The 23,146-nt window shown below is 40.4% G+C and overlaps 1 protein-coding gene across 9 annotated transcripts in view; it reads right to left on the reverse strand.

Moving 5' to 3' along the window:
• Window positions 1–23,146, reverse strand: part of XRCC4 (X-ray repair cross complementing 4) — a 99,495-nt gene that overhangs the window by 19,024 nt on the left and 57,325 nt on the right. The window lies entirely within an intron of this gene.

Here is a 23,146-nt window from a genome sequence, read left to right on the forward strand (position 1 = left end):
TGGCTGCAAAGCCTGATACAGGAGAGACATGCTTTATTGCAGGTGGGGCAGATGAGGGCATCCAGTTTTGCTGCTACAGGTTATTCTTTCTGCGCTTCTCCCAGCGATCATTCCTCCTCTGGTCACTGCTGTGGATACATCATCTGTCTGTCTCCAAGCACTGACGTCGTCTGCAAGGGATTCCCATATGGTGTCTTGCATGGACACAATCATCTTGTAGAGCTTAGGTAGGAATGTTGTCTTGCTGAGCAGTTTGAGAGGCTGTAGCTCAGTGGAAAAGCATCAGCCTTGCTCCTACCTGAAAACCCATAGAGCTGCTGCCAGTCAGTGTAGGCAGTACTGAGCTAGATGGGCATATAGTTGTGTTGATGGAGAACTGACCTTCAGGCCTATGCATTCCCACCCCGGTTCCTGTTGCCTAAGGTCTTGCACAGAGTCTGACTGCTGAGGGAGGAAGTAGTTCTGAGAACACCCTAGTGACCATGCAGGTTTTGGTTCCTGGAGCTCCTCCATCTCTCCAGGGCATCCCTTCTGTGTCTGCCTCATGGGAGGGATCTTCTTCTTCAGGTACTGTTTGTTCACCCAGGCCCAGAACTATTCCATCTGATAGCCTGGTGGCTGAGTGGCTCTGGCTGAAGCAGCTTGGCGTGTCAGACAATATCCTGGCTATGCTCCTGGTCTCCAGGAAGAGTTCCACAAATACGTTCGTATGGCTCCACATGGAGGGTGTTTCTTGACTAGTGCAGGAACAGTGGGAGGGACCCCACATTTAGGGAAATGGTGGACATCCTGTGGTTCCTCCAGGCAGTACCCACCTCTTCTGCCAGAAGCTGGTCATATCCAGTGCAGGGGTGGGTGCTGTGTTCTGGAAGTTAGCCAAGGGCCTCCTAAGGGAAGTCCACATTGTCCTCCTGTTTTTCACTGTCCTGTACACCTTACTTGTTTAACTGTTCTTTGCCTCTGACAGTGTGTCTCTGTCATTAGTAGCTCCTAGGTTTTCTGGACCTGGAGTGGTCGGATGTGGTATGTGAGGTTGAGGGGTCATCTCTGCTCTTCCAGACATTCTGGGGGAGAGGGAAGCCCTCTCCCACCACGAGAATCATCAATTTGGACCCTGCTTGACACTTCCAAATCACTTCCTACCCAAAGTCATATTGGGGCGTGATTTACAACAGCCTATAATTTGCAACTTACTTAACTTTGTGGGCTAACAGGGTAGAAATCATTCTTATAGACTGGTTTTATTTTATTTTCAGAGTAGTGAAATTTGGAGCTCTCTCTCTCTCTCATACAAATTCTAGCAGCGTAATTGGTTCTATTTTATCCCCCTTTTAAGCTACAGAAACAAAAAGCAAGGGAACGCGTATGTGAGACTGGATTGTTTTACAGCTCTATTCATTTTAATTGCCTAATTTCTCCCCCATCAGCATTCTTTCAAGAAAGATTTGCTCCTCAGTCAAATATGGCATGTGCTAGAACCTAATACAAAGAGGTTTTTCACAGCCAATAATAATACATTTTGGAAAATGAGTTCCAACGTGCTAATAAACCTTTAAGTACAGAAGTGGCAGCAGTGTCTCTAATAACATATGATGTAAAGATCAATTTGAATATCAAAGAACATATTGAAATACTTTCAAAATTGCTACCATTCAGTCGGTATAAATGGGAAGGGGCCAAAATCTAATAATGATTCTCCCCCCACTTCAGCACTTTCTACCCTTTAGTACAAGTAAAAACACACACAAATTATTTGAAATTAACAGGCTTTACAGGGAGACGAGAGCCAAAAACTGAACATTAATTCACCATTATACAACACTTGGTTCATTGTTTGTGCATTGAAACAATCTGTTCAAAAAATGACATCAGCAGACTTCAGTAAATAGCTGCACTTATAAACCTTTTTATCTTATACATAAGGCATGAAAGAACAAGGTAGGAACATTTGTGAGGTCACCAGCTGCTAAGGAGGAAATGTAACAAGCCCATAGCAACTCCCAGTCTCTTGTGCTGGAGGCAAAAGCATCCCAAGTCACTCCTGGTCTTTTTCTGTTCCACCCACTAAACCAGCACAAAAGAAAGATGTTCAAGAATCACCCTGGACTTTGTGTACCATAGATGATTTGAGTGATTTCTGTGCTGGCACAGCATCCAGTCAAGGATCATGGTTAGTGTGTGGTAGGCATCTCATGCAGATGACCTTAGCAAACTTGGATAGATTTCTAAATTTTGCTGTTACACATTAAAAAAAAAAAAAAGCAGTTTCATTTTCGGCACGCTGCCATACATCCTGAAGCAGCAATGCTGTTTACAGCTAGATGTGCTGAAAAGTTATTAGGAGATGCTGTTCATTACAGAACAGTGTTTCTTCCCATTACATTTTTTTCCTGCCAACGCTCTGATGAATCGACATGGTGTAAGCACATGTGTAGCTCACTGGCTGATGGCATGTCTTTCTGGCTTCAAAACACAGGGTGAGATCCAATGCTGCCACCCTCCTTGCAGAACAGCATCAGATCCAGTTGAGGCATTGTAAGAGGAGACAAGGCACATCCCTCAGATTCTCCCTGTGACACCTTCCATGCTGCTCCAGAGGGTCCCCCAGCCCTCTGGAGGGTCCCTCTGGTTGAGGCTGATGGGAGTTTGCAGCCCAACAATATCTGGAGGGCCATAGATGCTCCACCCATGGCTTACATAGAAGGGATACTGGAGGTGGAGAAGTCTGGAGGGGACAAGATGGGAAGGTGGGGAAGCCAAATGGAACTGGTAGGGAGGAGTAAATTGGGCTATCTCCTTCCCATGGCTGGCCTAAGACTTTTTGATGATGGAAGTGGAAAGTAAATGGCACCTTCTCCCTACACTTCCCAGTTAAGGAGAACAATAACCAAGACATAATATCTCACAACTGCCTCCTCCTGGCAGTAAAAATAGAACAACAAATTAAATTGCTACTTTCATGACATCCAAAATCAGATGCTTGAGGAAGCCTCCTAGCTCTGCCAATACCCCCTTCATAGTGAGTCTGGCTACTTATGTTTTCCAATGAAATACCAGAATGGCATAGTGATTCTGCAGGAGTCAGAAGCCACTGATTCCTATTTGAGAGCTAAGCAAGGTATAACATAGACAATTATGTGATCAGACAGTGGAATTTGCTGCCAAGGAGTGTGGTGGAGTCTCCGTCTTTGGAGGTCTTTAAGCAGAGGCTTGACAACCATATGTCAGGAGTGCTCTGATGGTGTTTCCTGCTTGGCAGGGGGTTGGACTCGATGGCCCTTGTGGTCTCTTCCAACTCTATGATTCTATGATTCTATCTCCTGTGTTGTCATTTTTCTTTTCTTAGCTAGCAGATGTTTTCTTTTCAATTAGATGTGAAACGAGCAAGGCTGCCTAGGTTAGCCAAAATGTTTCCATTTGGTTTTAAAAAAGAAAAGAGAATCCTAAAACTGGGAATGAATGCTGTGAATCCAGCACACCATCTACTTCATTTTAACTGAGATAAATTCATCTCAACATTTAGATTGCCCAGAGGATGTTGGGGATCCACAGTAATTCTGGTTCTGCAAATTGGGTGCTAAACAAATGGGGTTTCATGGGATTCTGAACTCACCAGTGCTAGGGGCCAAGCTTATCAATGCAATGCAGCAGGTTGGGAGCATATAAGGCATCTAATAAAATGGGGGATAGAGAGTGGAAGACTCAAGCAGGCAGCTGTCCCCAGTATGCAATAGCCTGTCTGAACCTGATAGCCGACTACAGCCGTGCTTATTGGATAATTCTCACATTTCTAGTGTGTACATGAGATGCTTTACATTTCCCCTTCAAACAAAATGTTTGCAAACCATTTCCCAGCAGCTGGATAGGCTATGGCTCCTACTGTATAATGGGTCTGCTGTTGCATAACGTGTGGAACTGTTATTAAAAGGTTGGTAGCGCTGCCAACTATCTGTAGTTGACGGGCTGGTGGCATGTGAGAGGGGCTTTCTTGTGATGGCCCCCCAGATTGTGGAATGCACTCTTCTGAGGTGTGTCTTGTGTCATCACTGTATGCTTTTTGATGATTGTTCAAGATGCATCTCTTTAACCAGGCCTTTGGTTGAGGATATGCCTTCTCTCCTCCGGCATTGCTGTGCATTGCTCTCTGCTTGTTTTGCTATTCTGTTACCTGCTTTTGAGATTTTAATTTCCAATTTTGAAATAGATTGTACTTATTTTAATGGCAATATTTTTAAACCTGCCCTGGAAGAATAGCTACAAAAAATAAAAAATAAAATAACCAACATAGTATGGGTAGACTTCTCACACAATTTTTTAATAGCCAGCCTTGGTTTTCAGGGCCCTGGATAATACCTAGTTTATATTCACAAAAGCATATATCAATACATAACTATAAATGCTAAGGTGCAATTATTTGTTCTTGATACATCAAAAATATGTGTACGGCAGGTGTAACAGCACTAGTATGAAGTTAAGTGTAACAACACTGACCTTACTACTTTACTTTTATATCAATCTACGCACGCACACACGCACACTGCTCTGTAGCCCAGGAATCCAGACCTGGGCCTGAGGTTTTCAATTCCTGTACTAGCTCATCACCAAATAAGCTCAGTTTTCTACAAAAAAAACCTAACAAACAGGAATGCTTTATGAATGACCTCTTACCCAAAATGGGCAATGTATTCAAAACAGAGGCCTTAACATTTTATCTGGTGGCTTCTGTCTATGTTAGAAAGTGGGGGGTTAAAACATGTTTAATGCATGCCATCAGTTCTACAACATTGTAAACAAAATGGAGGAGGGGGGCAGAGAGGGAGATATTACTTTAAAAGCCCAGTGGGAAATACCCACTGCCAGAAATATGTTAGCCATATAATAGTTTTATGCTGCTGTATCGTTATTATGCCACACTTTTCTTTCACCACTAAGGGTGCTGTGTTTCATTTTCAGTAAAGATTTATTGATTCCCAATTGTTTGTGAAGGGAAAATGTGACATTTATGGTTTTACGCTTTACTGAGATACTACATTCTATGCAGAGGATGTCATTAAAATGCACTGTATTGTTTGATTCTGTCATGGCAACTGCAGTATTTTCCACATGGAGATTCCTAAAAGCACTTACTAAATCCATGTCATTTCTGCCACAATGAAGATGGTCATAAAAACTAAAGAAACTGTCCTTACCGTGGAATTTTAAGAACTTTTCATTTTTTGTAATTAAAGTAGCATATTAATCTCATAGAGTGGCGATTTAATGCAAAGTAATGCTATAAATTCTAAGGTCTGTCCTTTTAAAGATTTATCCTGTTGAAACACAAACATATTGTTTACGCTTGAAATACATATTTAGCAGCTAGCATTTCTGCAGAGAGTAAAAAAACACTAGATACGAAAATCCAGCAATATAAACTCATGCAGAATATTTTACAGTTCATAGCAAATAAATATTAAATATTTTATTATTTTAATTCCACTTTTCATAGATTTGCAAGTTTTATATTTAGGACATTCATTGACAAGCTTCCTTTTCAAGCCTGAACACAAACGTTGAAAGAAACTTAAGCTAACATGACTTCTAGTAGTATGTAATTGTGACAGCTCCGTGGATGTGGTGGGGCTGAAAAAAAGGACATGAAGTGGATGATGGCATCCCTGACCACTGGTCATGCTGGCTTGGGCTGATGGGAGTTGGAGAGGCACAGGTTCCTCCTCTTTGCTCCATACTTCAAATCATTCTGAATCAAAGCAGGCAACGATGAACTGGCAAAAGAAAATGCAAACCATCTGATGCTACAGTGGTCCAGTGAAGGGTTTTTCAAAAGTAATGATGTTTGAGTAGGATTTGTAAGGGTAGAGAAAGGTGGTTTCAGCTGCAGGAGGTTATTCCAGATATAGGGAACAGCATACACATGACCATAAAAGGAGCCAATGATTGTCCTGAGCTACTTGGTAAACTTGCTTTTCCATCATGGCCTTCTCTTAACCACACCATTTGTTTTCAAGAACGATTATTCCAAAATTATTGCATTAAGTCAATCTGCTTTAGTGGTCAGTGTAAATGATAGCATGATTGACTTTAACAAGTTAAAGCAGCATATCTACAATTGTTTTTACACTTAGTGCATGGAATAAATGTACAAACCACACATTTCCTAATGCCATGTAAATGAATGTATTTTGAAAATCTGCAGTAAAGGCTCTATGACATCTTCAGTACCAATTTTTAAACTAGTTATTTGCCTTGTTCTCTATATCCCTTGAAATCCTTCTTTCTGAGCTAAATATAGAAAAATACAGACGCACAGGATGGATCACTTTTGCTAGCTTCTTTCATTTTTATCTTGCATCTTTCCCAAGTTATCATATTAGCCACACTCGAAGGGTTTAGTCAAAACGTATCAGACTATTCTCCTACTCTGACCCATTCATTTGTATCTTGGTATAAACATTTTAAAGAGATACTGGGCTCTTCCATTTCATTGCTTTAGACTAGCAAGCTATATTTCCCCAGGCTGACGGTTGTATCATAATTGGTATGAGAGAGACAATATGTGTGTGTGTTTGTGTAATGGATGACCTTGCTATGACTTAAGGAAATAATAAGATCCCCCAAGGAAAATGTACAAAAGCCTGCTGATAATACCACAGCAAATAAAAATTCTGAAGGACAAATATACCTCTTGTCAGAGCATTAACATTAACAGTATTTTCTCCTTAGTCTGTTATTTGATCTGTACCATGCTAAGGGTGCTGGATTTGCACTGAGCCTACTTTTTTTCTAAAGAATAAACATTCAAAACAGAATGAACCTCAGTGTGTTACTTTTACCATCCCTCTACGTGTCTAGAAAATCTTAACCTCTATCACTAATGCACATTTTTGTTTGCAATAGCATGGATTTATATCTACACTATTGGAATCTGTTCTTTAGCACATTCACTTGCCTGTGTTTTAGGGGTTTGTGGGGGGCAAGCTTCCACTGCTTCCCTCTTTAACACTGCTGTCAATTAAAAAAATGACATGTTTAATAAAGAAGCTGCTTTCTTGGTCTCCCTCCTTCCACCTGCCTTGCCCCACCCTCCGGCCCTAGGAGTCCTCATAAGGGAGCTGTTCCTGGAGGAAGAACTGCGAGGGGAGAGACTCCATCAGGCAAGGCCTCCTTCCACCTGCCTTGGTCTACCCTTTGCTTCTCAATGTGTATTGTATTATGTACTGTGGCTTGCCGTTGTTTTATTGATTATAGTTTAGATATTATTGTAACTGTTGAGTGGATTTCTGTTTAACTTTTATATGTTGATATTATTTTATACGATTCTAATGATTGTTGAATGTTACTTTTTTTGATGGAGGTTGCCTAATTTAAAGTTATGTTTTATTATCACATCTTTGTATTGCACTAGATTATAAGATGTACATTTTTTGTTTCTTCAGCTTGTAAACCGCCTTGAGTATTGTAGGATAGAAAGGCGGTATACAAATTAAAAATGACGATGATGATGAAGAAGAAGAAGAAGAAGAAGAAGAAGAAGAAGGAGGGAAAGAGCCATAGCTCAGGGGCAGAGCTTATGCTTTGTTTACAGAAGGTCCCAGGTTCAATCCCTGGCATCTCAAGGTAGGACTGGGAGGCTAAAATTCTGGAGAGCCACTACCAGTCAATATAGGCAATACTGAACTAGATGGAGCTAGGTGAGTCAGGCCAATGGTCTAACCCAACATAAGGCAGATTCCTATGTTCCTCAGTACAGGGGGCTGGTACTCTAAGCCAGTTGCAGCTTTCCCTTTAAGTGCCATTTTGTTGCACCTTCACCCAGATTTTCTCTAACTGGACCATTTTTCTGAATAGAGTGTGGGGGCCGCTTCTGCTTCCTACCTTCTGTAACTTATCTGGCTTTACATTTTGGTAGACTTGTCTCCGTCTCCACACTTTCTCCCCTACTCCCCCACCCTCTCTTAATTCTGCTTCACAGTTTACAGAAATCTGGGCAGTCCTTCACAAAGGTCCTAGAAATGATATACAGTTATAGATGTGGCGGCGGGGGGGGGGGGGGATATGGAGAGCACACACTGAAGCCTTAGCCAGCACGTAGGGGCTTACATTTGATAATTGCAGTGGCTAAGACAGGAAACTAATTCAGACAAACTAGACCACGGTCTTCACAGTTGAAAGCTGAGATAAGTCATTTAGAACTGAGCACTGGAATGAATGAATATCCTCTCCCACAAAACCTCTCCCTGAAACATGCAGCACTTTATTAACTAGGAATTAAGAGCTGGATCTCAGCGTCACTCCCATGTGCCAGGTGTTCTGTGTAAGTCATAGCCGCTCCAGCTTTGGCTCCTATTAATTTTGACAACAAAATTGCTTCTATGGCAAGTAATGTTTATAAATCTGGGGAATCAATCTCAATGTTCCAGAATCGTTGGAAAGAAGGCTGAAGGAATACGAATGCACCTCCGCCCTCTACCAGAATTCAACTGCACAAAGCCCCAAGGAATTGCCAAATGTTCATAAATTCAGCAATGGCAATACATGGCTTAATATTTTGCTTTCAAATGTCCTAGTTGTCATTCTGGCTACCAATACAGACTGTCAAAAGTAGGGCACGGGGGATATTATTACAGTTAGGGCTTACACTGCTTGATTAATTTTCTGTTATTGGCGAGGGCTGCATATGGGATTAAATTATTCTGGAAAAACTACTTTCTTCCCTTTACTTTTCATCTCTCTCATTCAACAGGCAATAATGAGCTATCCATTTTAACACTCAAGAAATATAAAACCTGACAGCAATTTAATTCACGGCATGGCAGCAAACTGCTACTGTCATGCTGCTCTTCAATTTTCAGCAAAGTAACGCATGGACTTGAGCTATAGGATGCATGCAACATGACGATACAGACAATACAGCAGTGCAATCCTATGTATGCCTACTCAGAGGTAAGTCCCACTGAGTTCAATGGGGCTTACTCTCAGGTAAGTAGGTACAGGATTGCAACTTTATGAGGTCATTTTTCAGGAGAGTCGGCTTGGTTTCAGTTTCATGATAAAAATGAAACAACTTAAAATTCAAGTCTACCAAAAAAGTCAAAACCAAGTGAAACTTTTAAAAAAATTATTTAACATTTGAAATTGTATTTTTAAAAAACATTAATTTATTACTACTGTATTATTGCTACTGCTGTTAAAACATACATAGCCACTCATCAATAAATATGTGACGTGTGGCTACCTTTTTCATTTTCAATGTAAAACTCAAGTCATGAGTTCAACTGCACAATGCTAATTTCATTTTTGCAGTGCAGAACTGAAAAAAGGAAGAAACTGTTCATTGAGTACAACACAAAAACTATGCAAATTTATAGAAAGTGAATCTAATAACAAATGTTGGTGTTCAGAAAGAAATCTAAGAAATTAAAATCATATGTTAAGTTTAAAGAACTAATGATTTTGGAAAACATGTCCATTCAAAATGCCCTTCCTGTTCAAAACTTTAACTAAAATAAAAATAAGATTTGTACAACATTAAATAATGCCTTGTACAAGAGATAACTTTGTAACATTTGTCAAGCCACAGGGGGAAACTGAATGGCTAACTTTTGCCTCACACACAGATACAAACTGTTCACCTGGAAAAGGAGTGTTTCCTATAGACCAAACTCTTTATTGGACTGTCATTGTGAATGTTTGAACAGCAGCACAAAAGTAAGGACAATGCTAAATCCGGTAGAAAGGAAATGGTCTGTTATCAGAGAACTATTGATTGCTTCCATGTCATGATCTTCTTTTATTCAGTTGTCCAAACAACAATGCCTTGGCTGTACAAAAAAGAAATAAAGTCCATTCTTTGTTTCATTTATTGCCTGGCTTTCACTTTGCTGATTTTATTGGTCATTGCAGCACTTGGGAGAATCTTATCAAAGCCACATTCCTAGGTGGGTCAGTAGTTAGGGTAAGGATTAGAGATGGCCACTTCAATGACTTCCGCCACAATTAGACAATTAAAAGTATGGTAGCAGCCAAAATATTCTAGCCCATCCTAGGAAAACAGTGCTCCTATCTCAGATCTGTGGCTCAGAATGTAACACAAATAGTGTGTCCCACACATTCCTGAGACTGCTTCAGGAGATGGTATTCAGCACTGTATCATATTTGCTTCCATGATCACCAAACCAACAAATGGGGGGAAATGGAAACAAAAACCAAAAAAAAAAGAGAGCTGTTAAGGGTCAGTTCTAAAACCTGGGCATACAGTAAGTCAGACCCTAGCCTTTTAACTATATCGTATTGAATCAACTCAGCGAGTCTTGTTGATTTGTGGAATCAACTGCACTTTTGATTTCCCAAGGTTTTCCTTTTGGTATTGTTTGTTTGCTTCAAAGAGCTAACTTTGATACTTATGGATTTCCAGTGTTACTTTCTGAAGGTACAAGTGGATACAAGTGTGCGCTAAAATACGTGTAAATTTTGTGTAATAATTCATTTAAGAGGTGACATGAAATAAAACTATAAAATTATGCATGGCATGGAGAAAGTGGATAAAGGAAAGTTTTTCTGGCTCTCTCATAACACTGGAACTCGTGGACATGAAGCTGAATGTTGGAAGATTCAGGACAGATAAAACAAACATCTGACTTATTGACACAACTTTACTCATTTTAAAAAATGCATACCCCGCTCTTCAGTGCTATTGCTTCCAAATCATATGACAATAAAAACAGCAACACAGAAAAAATTCCCAAGCCCACTGAGGATAAAAACAGTTTATTGAAAAGCCCAAGAAAAAACCCCAAGAAAATAAAGCCTGAAGTATCCACCTAGTGCAGTAAAGTCTCTCAGAGTAGGATCTTCCAAAGCCCTTGCAAGTGAAAAGGCCTTCTGCCCTCAACCTCAGAGAATGAGATATAAGAGATACTGAGAAAACAGGCTCTGAAGTTAATCTTAGTGTATGGAAACATTTTAGACCTATGTATCAAATGGCTGTGCTTTGCTACAAGAGCATCATCATTCCAGAAGTATCCCTATACCACAGAAATTTTGATCTGGCAACTTCTAGTGAGAACCAATCTTTTCACAACAAAAATTATTACTTTTGGGGAAAAACAAGCACACCTAAGACACTCAGCTAAGACAATATCCTTTTAAAATGGGACATACATACCCCAGATGTTGGGCAACAGCTCTCAATCTTCCTGACTTCTGGGTGGGGCTGGAGTTCAACAACATCTGGGGGGCTCTAGGTTCCTCACCCCATGTTTTAAAAGACTAGACAATAAGAATAATTTGTATGTTTCAGTCTTTTCACCGTGAGTCTGTGAGATTAATTTCTGCAAAATTTAAACCCTAGTACTTTATTCAAAGCAGTGAAACAGGTACTTGAGGCACTGTGAAAGGTTTCCTAAGATTAAACATGCCTAAATGTTTTTTGCTGAAGTAGTGGAAAGAAAACTGCTGTTTGGGAAAGAACAAAACATTGCTTGTTTAAATGCCACAGTGTCACCTGTTTTTAAAACTTCTTTTTGTTAGCTGGAGTTCCATTTCAAATATTGGTGACTTTTGCTACCCTGCTTAGGTTCCATGCTTATTCATAAAAGGGTAGCCTACAGTTATAGCCTGAAAGGTATAGGGCCACTTCTTAGTTTGTTATGTTTCATGCGACTGTAGTTTCAGATGCTTTCCATAAAAAAACATGGGTAGCCAGAAAAGAGTTAACCCAGCTTTCTGCATAAGTAACAATACAGACCTTATCCTCCCATTTTAATTCATTCACTCAAGTTGGAAGCAGAAAACATGAGGCAATGGAAGTATTCAATAATACAGGTCATCTGCTTAGCAGAATGCCAAATTCAGCAGCAACTAGAAAAAATGCAGTGTCATAACAGCTTGCCAAAAATTAAATGTGGACACTCCTGTGACATTTTTGTCTGGTTTTGTGCTTAGACGTTCTGGAAACCTTGCTACATTTAGATACCAGGGATCTCTAAATTCTCACATCTATAACTTGACATGGTCTGCAGCCATGGCAGAACCCACACCTACCCACTTTCTTGATTTGCCAAGGGACATTTAACAAAAAAAGAAAGAAAGGGAGATTAGCATCACAGATGGATTAATAGAAGAAATAAGAGTATTTACTGTGAACTGCCTTCACTAACTGACTGAGACAGATTCAAAATATTGATAACACAGGTATTTTAATAACATGATTTGATGTTGCATTATTTTTTTGCCAATACTTCAAGTGCTTTAGAAGCCACCTGAGTCATACAGCTGATATTTCAATGTCTCCTATGTATTTCAGTGTTTGATTGGCATAAATTGTAATTGTAATGAATAAACATTTTTCTTTCTTTCAATTAGAAATTGCACTAGCAGATCAAGGGGATTGCCATAGGTTTCCTGTCTCTCCAGACCTTGCCAAATTGTATTTGGGACAATCTGATGATCACTGTAAGTGCAACTCTACTTATACGGTGATATATCTCCACCTTTCATTTAGTAAAACAGTTAAAGAGGCAGATCTAAATATGATTGAGAACTACATCAGTAATGCAATTGCCTCATTTACCCTGTGAAATGTAGTCTAACACCCATACCCAGCATAAAAAGCATAAGAAAAATGGGGAAAGGGGTTTACAAAATTTAAAACAGTAAGTTTTTTTCTTTTTTTAAATTACCTGGGTTAAATTAAAATTCGAATTTCTTAAAACATGGTGAATCCTAGCCTCTTAAAATTGAATTCTATCTATCTAAAGGTGCCTTCTCACTTGTGGAAAGCCTCCTTTGCTCATGGAAAGGCTGGTTCCAACCTAGCAGACTGTACTGCTTCCTTCAGTGAAGTGTGAATTTTGGATGGCTGTGTTTTGGCTTGCATTTTATTTCAGAAAGTGCAAATTAGGTAACTTCACCTTTAATGTGAGATTAATTATTTCCCCCCAAATTCCCTAAGTGAGTGACTAGCTAATGGGTATATAATTTATTACCACCACCACCACAAATTATTATACAGGTTTCTACGTGAATCAAATATTTTATTTCCAGGCCTTTTTGCTTAACAGCTTGCAAACAAAAAATGCTGGGTTCTACTCTTCAAGAAGGGTGACACTCCTTCAAAAGGAATACATTTCCACTGGGATGGCAAATATTTCACAGCTAACACAGCATTCATTTTGGACCTCTGGAACTGGCTCAGATGTTGTAGCTCCCTTTCTTTCATGTTAACTCATTCACAGCTCTGTAATTTCACAGCACATTACCTCTAGTCAATTAATCAGGTGAACAGCCTTATTGTAACCCTTGTGAGCCTACCCGTGTGAGGAGCAATAACAATGACAGACTTTCTCCAGAGAGAAATCTACTCAAATTCAGATGGGCCTGACCTGTTTGCCAGAGAATAAAACACATGGGCCTTCTTTTTTTTCATGATAGGATCCAAATTCAGTATTTCAGAGAACTCTAGTCTGAATATTTCTGCACCATTCAGTCTCTCTTGCTGTATATTGTTTTATGGCCCTAATGTTTTACATTAAAGAACCATGAGATACTTACGCCTGTGAGATTACTTTATATACATTAGATTGACAGAATCATTTACTTATGAATAGTTTAGCAGCCTTTTAATACATTTTGAAATTAGAAACTGTGCCAGTTTATACAAACAGAAGCTCTGAACTATATTTTTAAACATATGCACAGAATATCTCTGTTACACTCAAGTGGCTTTCTAATAATGTACGGCCAATGTGTTACATGTGCCTTGCTGAATGGTATCCATGACTTAGAAAACTGTGAGCAACCAAAATGGCCACGCTGATGTGTGTTGTGGTCCCAAACATGTTTGTCAGAGAATACAACACAGAGGCTGAAGAAGTTTAACCTACACTCCTCCCGGATGAGGAAAAGTACATTTGTTTTATTGTATTTTTAATGTTTTGTTGGAAGCTGCCTGGAGTGGCTGGGGAAACCCAGCCAGATAGGTGGGATATAAAAAAAAGTAAATTATATTACTACTACTACTACTACTAAAGATCTACTTTTTTTCATTTTCCTTGCTTTAATGAATTGCACTAAAGAGATCAGTTTGCTTGATGTTCTTTGAGTGTTCTGGCAGTCAACAGATTTTTTTCCTTACTACATTAGGCTCCTAAACCAGGCGCTGGCACAGAAACTACCTTGGCACCTACCTTTGTTGTGAAAGAGATGGGGAAGTGTGACACTGGTTCTTGATCTTTCAGTCACTTGATATCAAGGAGCATGGTATTCTCCTGGAGCGGCTGTCTGAACTGGGACTGGGATTCCACCTGGCCATCCACTCTCTGCTATGCAAATTCCCCTGAGAGGCTGTTCACAAGATATGGATGCGGTGGTGGGTGGGGCACGGCCATGGTCACTTGGGATGGGGGAGAAGAAGACAACGATGCTGTCGATCTCTTTGTGTTTAGTTCTGGCATATTTTAACACCTCTGCCCAAAAAAATTGAATTTGCGGCTTTGTTGAGTATCAAACTAATTTATTATTTTTCTTTCTACTAGTTTCTCCATAGAACCTTTACAATAAATCATTTTCTAAATCAGAGTTCCATTTTACATAATTGAAAATAGTTAGCTGCTGTATTGCTGGTGGCAATGCAATTTACCAGAAAAATAAATTCTGTCCGATGCATTTAGTACTTCCACAGTGTGATCAAAGGTTTGCGGTATGAAAATTATCTGATGCTATTGACGTGAAACATAATGAGTATCCGAGAGCCATCACATCATATTTAATAAAAACGACATGAAAGGTTTACCCAAAACTCACGTCCTCTAGCTGGTTTCTATAATTGAAAGCATGCTATGCTGCACATTAAACAGAAAGACCCAAATTACACGGTGACAAGAGAACACTCACGAGTTAGGTGCAGCCAGACAGAGAGAAACGACAGTACAGGTCTAGCTCTGTGGCCTCACACTATAGGGAGGAATTAAAACCATGAATGGAAGATCACCCCGTCCCCATTTACAATACGTTACTACTATATGAAAGCTTTACAGTGCAATTCTTTATGTATATTTCTTTGTATGTCTGTGGTGGCTGGCTCCCCTTGGGACTGGTAGGGCAGAGGTCAGGGAAGCCAACCATAAAGGGAGTCAGAGCCAAAGACAGGCAGAGCCAACTAATTCCACTTTTGTCTCTGCTGAGCTTCACAAGTGTCCAACACCAAGAATCAGGAGGAGGAAGAACCACCCCCTAGACTGGCTCTAAATAAGCAGGCAGGCAGGTGGGGCTGGCTAGAGGCAGAAGAAGACAGGTGGGGCAGTACCGCATTTGCCATAATGGACCAATCTCCACTGCTGTACATCTATTTAATTTTGAAGTTAGTTCCAATGCGTTCAGTGAGACATACCCCTACATAAGTGCACACAGGACTGCAGATATCAATGCTACACATGTTTACTCAGAAGTAAGACCCACCATGCTCAGTGGAACTTACTCCCTAGGAAGCTTACGTAAGACTGCAGTCTTAGTCTGATATTTTCCCATGATGTCTCTTCATCACGAGGGCTGAACAGAGGAACATGGCAATGTAGGCTCTTGGTCAACCTGCCTCTGAAGCATTAACCTACCAAAGTATATCATGAAAAGCACCAACAGTGCCTTGTGTTATCCTGCTAGGACTGTTGTAAGCCAGAAAATAGCCTCCTGAGTTTACACTAATAAAACTCAGAAACATGAGGAGTTAGGATTCCAACGTTATTTATGATTCACGAAATTAAAAGACACCTGCTTCTTGGGAGAAGAGCAATGACAAACCTAGACAGCATCTTAAAAAAGCAGAGACATCACCTTGCCGACAAAGGTCCGTATAGTCAAAGCTATGGTTTTCCCAGTAGTGATGTATGGAAGTGAGAGCTGGACCATAAAGAAGGCTGATCGCCGAAGAATTGATGCTTTTGGATTATGGTGCTGGAGGAGACTCTTGAGAGTTCCATGGACTGCAAGAAGATCAAACCTATCCATTCTGAAGGAAATCAGCCCTGAGTGCTCACTGGAAGGACAGATCGTGAAGCTGAGGCTCCAATACTTTGGCCATCTCATGAGAAGAGAAGACTCCCTGGAAAAAGACCCTGATGTTGGGAAAGATGGAGGGCACAAGGAGAAGGGGGTGACAGAGGATGAGATGGTTGGACAGTGTTCTCGAAGCTACCAGCATGAGTTTGACTAAACTGTGGGAGGCAGTGGAAGACAGGAGTGCCTGGCATGCTCTGGTCCATGGGGTCACGAAGAGTCGGACACGACTAAATGACTAAACAACAACAACAAATATTAGCTGTATTTCTGCCCCAATTGGGGGGTTAGGACGGCAGCTTGCAAAATCATCAGTTTCATGAAGTAACAGGCCACCATAACTTCTCTATTAGAAGCATACTCAAGGATTTAAAGAGGTACGCATTATCACATTTACTGTGGCCCTATCACCATTTCAAAATGTCTGATAGCCAAGTTCCACTACTTTTCACAGGCTGGGAGTATGCATTGTGACAGTCTGTAGCAGTTGCAGCTGTGAAATGTGCTAGGGGCAAGCATTTTTGTTGTTGTGAATTCTATTGCTGTTAACAACGTTATCTGACCAATAGTACGCAAAATCTCTTAACTGGTATTTGAAGCCTACAGTATGTGTTAACGAGATGAAAGCAAACTAACCGTGGCTCCAGTTGAGAAAATGTTTGATATAATTGACTTTTAGTGACTTTTTTGTGGGTTGATACATTTTCCACATTGATCAAAAGGTCGACAACTCTGAGGAACCTTTCCTAAAAAAGGGCAACAACTTTGGGGTTCTATCCCCCCCAAAAAGGTCGACAACTCTGGGAAAGGGGGGGGGCGCCGGAGGGATCTTTGCACCACAGCACTGGATATGCTTAAGACAGCCCTGTGGATTACACAATCTTCCTTGGGTGTCATCAGTATGCTTTAGGGACTTGTACCTTATGCTTTATTCTTACCTCCACCTTTGGCCTCGAAATTCTTTCCCACACTGAGGGGTCCACTTTTCTCTCCTCCTTTGGCAGAGGGAATATCCAGCAGGCAGGGGAACCTGGAATTGGATATCTGCCGCCTTGCTTCTTCCTTCTCCTTTTTAATCAAAAAGGACTTGGATCCATGCAATCCAGCTGCAATGTGGGGACCTGACACCTGCACGATTTCCATTGCACAATCTCCCCTGAAGCCCCCCTCCCCAACACATAAAAGTTGTGCATTCCCAGTGATGGCAAACAAATGTGACCTGCAGAGCTGACTACAAAGACCATTTGCATCCCTGGGTGAAGATAAAGCACACCTGTGGGGATAATACAACACATGGGCTACCATAACATCTCTATTGGAAGCACACTCAAGGATTTACAGGGGTACACATTATCACATTTACTGTGGCCCTTTGGGCCGCTGCCACACAAGGGTACAACCTTTTCAAATATTCAGCATTTAGAATATGCGGGTACAGAAGTGTCTCCAAAGTAGAAGACAAATCTTTGACACACAGGCATTCATTAAGGTCATTATCTACAGAATTGGGCAGACGTCATCAGTCGGGAATGCCATTCCTCCTTTCAGTATCAGGAAGAAAAACCAGTGGGATGTTCTTCTACGCTGTCATGTTGGTACTGAACTTTCATTTCCCCCTATACTCTCCCTGCTCCAGCCAGTTTCTTGCCCAGCGTTGACTAGACCTAATTCTGTGAAGAATATATACTGAAGCAGCTCCTGTGCATCCTTCAGTGTGCTGTGCCTGGTAGCTCTGTCTGTGACCCCATGACCAATGCATCATTAGAAAATGAGTGCTTTGGTTTGCTAGGCAGAAATGCCCCTGCAGGGATGAACTAATGTGCTATGATGTACACCAGAGGAATTCACCATAATGAAAACAGTTACTGCAATACTTACATTCTACTTGTAAGGACAAAGGAAGCAAGCCAGACCCACCAAAACATAGACTCAGAAATACAATAAAGCACATATTTTCCTCATATAAATTAGAACTGATTTAGAGAGGCAGTCAGCTGAGAAAAATGTATTCAATTTCCCCCACATTTCATCATTCTTATTCATGTAAGCATCCCATTAAAAAAGGAGCCCTGAATGCTTCAGAAGCAAAAAAATGGGTATATACTGAATGCAATTGTGCTAGGGGGCTTTACTTACGATTACGTGTGTCATGGGATCAAGGAGAACAATGCATATTCTTCCTTGTTCCATCTATTACTTCCTTCCATTACTACAGGCTGCAGAAATGGATAATGGTAGGGTAGAGATAGCCAATGTTTGCAGGACAAACGGACAGGTCTGCCTGCACACAAACAGCAGCAACTTTTGTCTCTGTAATTGTACATCTACCTGTAATTGTACATCAGAAGGTTAGTGTGAAATGGGCTGTATGTAGATTTCTGTGAACTACTTTGCCTATATCCAGATACCAAATAGATTGTCACTAACATTTCACTCTTGTAATTGTAAACAAATGACCAAAGAGAGATTATGTCTATTCCCTGTAAGAAACTGCATTTGTGAACTGATCCTTTCACTGTCCATGGTAGTCATCATTCAAGACTTCTTTACTTACATACAAAATAAATGGGTACTATATTGTGTGTCAAGGATCAGGTTAGCTGCGCTTTGGACTAGGAAACTGCTGAAAAGAAACTGAAAAACTTCCCTTCCTCCATATTTTATGGTGGAATCTTTACAGTGCAAATTTGGGAACAAAAGAGTGAAAATCAGTCCTCTTGAAACTGGATTAATTTTGCAGTGCAAATGCTTGCAAATTCAAAGCTGTATTTTCCAATCAATAGCACCATGCATAAATCAGGGAAATTTCTATAATGTACAAATTACCACCCCAGATGTAACATTTACTGGCTTAGCTTGCATTTTTTCATTTTGTGGGACTGAGTTTTACCCAGTTACAATGCACGACACAGGTGTGGCTGGATAAATATTTGAGCTGATTTCAGTAAACCTATTTCATTCACCTGCAAGAAATTTGTATGACACTTGAGGCCTAAAGCAGAATGACATCCCCACTGAAGTGTGCCTCACCCAAAACTTATATTTCTTTAGATGCCTAGTAAAAACCCAACTCTACCTCCTGCTACCAGGTTTTTAGAAGCTAATGGGTTATTATTTGCCAGTTGCATTATTTATGAATATGGTGTTTTGCTTTATTTGGTAAAACTCCTTGTGACCTTTCTTTGGTGAAGGACAGCATAAAATCTCTTAATAAAGTAAATAAATAAATAAATACAACAAACCCTTGTTTGCAGTACTGTTTTAGGCATTTAGGCAAAGGTTTCCTCCAACAATGGTTACCTGTGTTAAGTTGCGACAGAAGCACACTATGCAGGTTCTAAAATACCCTTTAAATTACAATAACTAAATCTTTCTAAAGTGCAATGACATGCTAACATACAGGTTTGAAAGAAAATAGGGGGTTTTTTAAAGGGGGGGGGAAGAGTGACCGTAGTGTAAACTTCATACCCTCGCTGGGCCATGAAAAAGGTTGATGCCTTTTTAAGTGGCATCCAATTTCACAGAGTTAAACCTTTCCAGTAAAATATTGCTTCATGTGAGACAGTAATACCAACATCTGCATGGCCCTCTGAGAAAGCTGAAATTCAAGATAAGCCCAAGCTGTTGCTACTTGAATCATTGATGGTAGCAAACCACATTTTAAACAAAGGTTGAATTCAGTGTTTAAAAATGTGAGCAATAAATTAGGCAAAAGAAGAGAAAGAATCCCAAGGGAATTCATGATGTACTGCAGACTTGCCATGCTTTTAAGGAGGCAGGGGGTTATCAAAAGAAAAGCTGTTTACATCCACACAAGGTTTTGAAGAAAATCCTAGGCAACTTTAGTGAGACATTTCCCAAGGAGATAATATAGACTGCTGAAAGGAGGAGGTACACACAGCACTGCACTTAAATTTCCCTCGAGTACTTCTTGGTAGAGAAGGTCAATGTCACATCCACAAGGAGGGGAAACCCTAATTTTTATCCATCAGGTTTCCTCTAACCACGGAGAGTTTCTGAATCAGCTCCTTCTGTTCCAAGCGTAATTAGGAGAAGGTGATGTGATGGGGGTGAGAGAGAAAGAAGGTTCTTGATACCATCTAGCTGAGTATTGTAGAGACTTACTGACAGTGACTCCCAAGGTTTCATTAGAGTTGGAAGGGGCCATGAGGGTCATCTAGTTCAACCCCTGGCAATGAAGGAATCTTTTGCACCACATCGGGCTTGAACCCATAATCTGAAATTAAGAGTCTCATGCTCTACCATCTGAGCTCAGACAGGGATCTCTCCTGGCCCTACTTGATGCTGGGGACTGAAACTGGGATCTTCCACATGCAAAGCAGATACTGTGCTGTTTGCATCTCACTAAATATAACACTCACTAGGTGAGACCAAAGGGACGCGGGTGGCGCTGTGTGTTAAACCACAGAGCCTAGGACTTGCCAATCAGAAGGTCGGCAGTTCGAATCCCTGCGACAGGGTGAGCTCCCGTTGCTCAGTCCCTGCTCCTGCCAACCTAGCAGTTCGAAAGCACGTCAAAGTGCAAGTAGATAAATAGGTACCGCTCTGGCAGGAAGGTAAACGGTGTTTCCGTGTGCTGCTCTGGTTCGCCAGAAGCAGCTTAGTCATGCTGGCCAGATGACCCGGAAGCTGTACGCCGGCTCCCTTGGCCAATAAAGCAAGATGAGCGCCACAACCCCAGAGTTGGCCACGACTGGACCTAATGGTCAGGGGTCCCATTACCTTTACCTTTTTAGGTGAGACCACTGCACTGGCTGTGCCTGCTGAGAATTCTATAGGCTCCCCTTGACACAAGCAAAGAAGACTGGTCAAATAGGCAAGAATGGGAAAGAAGACCTGCTAGCTGATTCTCCCCTCTGCCTCTATTTATTTTCACTTCTTAGAGGCCAGTTTCCCCTAAAAATCAAGGGGAAATGGTACGGGCAAAAAGACAAGAACATAAAGAATGGATCAGTCAACAGTTACTTCTTCACTGCATATTTGATTGAGCTTTCTTTCCCTGTTGGCGGGGGAATCTTCCAAATTCTCACATGCAGTTAGGTTGCTTTCATGTCATAAGATCAATGCCTACTTGGGCATTATACTTGTATAATATTCTAAAACAGTTTTCATTTTAAGACTTCTTTAACCAATTTATTCATCCTCCCAACTACGGAGCAATGTCAGCCTTTAATGTTCAGTTTTACAGATGGGCGAATTGACGCAGAAAGCAGCTTACCCAGGGCCACCCAACAAGTCTGGACCTGAGCTAGGGGATTTGAACCGAGATTTCCCAGGTCCAAGTCTAGCAAACGATTCATTGGACCACACTGCCTCTCAGATCCAGATGCGGTATGAGTCATGACCCTTTAAACAGGCTGAAAGCTCTTTCCTGTAGATAGGATAAATTAATCATGTCTATTTACTAGCACTGAAAATGAGTCAAATTCTTTGAGTCAGCATTCAAAATCCAATCTCACTCCATTCTAAGGCTCCTATTTTATTAATAAAGAGGTATAGCTAGGGCTATGATCACAAAAATCTTAACTGCTTTCACGCACCTTCAAGACTATTTTAGCCTATTGCTAGGTATTCTGCCTCCAGTATTATGGCTTTCCTTTTATACTGAAATAAATAATTTGATATCACTTGATATGTTTGAACTATTTCTGAGCCATAAGTGCATGATGATGCAATGAAATTCCAAGCTACTGCTATACTATTATAAATTCTGTCATAACACAGTCACCAATGACACTAACTTAAATGTGGAGTAAAGAGTAAAACAAAACAGATGTACATGGAAAGTAGCTGCATTCTCAAATAAAGCTTTTTGCAACAATCCATAGCAATCTTCATTGGGAAGTGGCACCTCTAATACAAATAGTAAAAGTAAATCCCAACTAATCTTAGGAAATTGTCTCTTGTTGATTTGTTCCTGCTTCTTCATAGACAATTTATTATTTGCAGAATGCTGCAAATTATAGTAGAATATCATTTTCAGAACTGATTTGCTACAGATTCTGAAGGATCGGCTTTCAATACTAGTGTCAGCCCTCTCAAGAATCTCTGATATACACACTGCTTCTGTTCCCCAGAGATCATTTGGAAATGCTTTCATAAGACAGCAGGGATATTAACATAACCATCTTCCAAGACAGCACCCTAAGGCAATAATCTTATGCACCATTAGGCTGCTTGAATCCCAGTGACTTCAATGGGCTTTAAGTAGTCTGACTGCAAACGGGATTTCAGCCAACCAACGTACTTAACTGCTTCTATTATAAGCATACTGAAATCTCTTCATGAAGTGCATTGCTTTGTTTGAACTGCAGGTTATTAAGAACTTTGAACCAAATACGTGCTATTAAATAAATAATATTACAACTTTTTGTTTATTTTCCCTGTTATTTTGGAGGACACTACGGCTTCCTCATTGCTTTCTTTGTGCCATTAAAAAGGACAATTACGGTACTAGTGCCAGGCCTATGTACAGTACAGTACACTATAGTAGCATGGCAGGAAAGTAAATTACATGGGAAAGAAAGCCACAAGGGAAAGAATACCACAACATGCAGGAACTACAAATATAATTAGGGGGGAAGGGAGCATGATAAAAAAAATCCCCATGAAAAATTTTAAAATACCTCAAAACACCTGAGATCCATTATCTGGCTACTAGTCATGCTGGTTAGGTTCTACCTCCACTGTCAGAGGAGGCACCTATGAATACCAGTTGCTGGAAACCACAGGAAGGAAGAGTCTTGCTTGTGGGCATCTTGCTTTTTGGCCACTTTGAGACCAGGGTGCTGGCCCAATCTATTTTTACAATTTAACCCCTGTGTTACAAACAATAGTCAGTAATATCCAAGGCTGTTTTCACCAGATAAGAATCCGATATATTGCTTCTTTCAGAGACTTGCATAGTCTTCAAAGACTTTCAGAGACTTATAAGACTTACGTTTATTTGGTTTTATGTTTTCAAGAGAATCCATTAAGAGTACATATTTTGTGATCTTCAGAGATTCATAAGTTTTCTGTTTATGTGATTTCATATATTTCATATTATATAAAGAGTGTATATTGATATTGTATC

This window comes from Podarcis muralis, chromosome 11 (genome assembly GCF_964188315.1).
Source record: "Podarcis muralis chromosome 11, rPodMur119.hap1.1, whole genome shotgun sequence".
In the NCBI taxonomy this organism is placed as follows: domain Eukaryota; kingdom Metazoa; phylum Chordata; class Lepidosauria; order Squamata; family Lacertidae; genus Podarcis; species Podarcis muralis.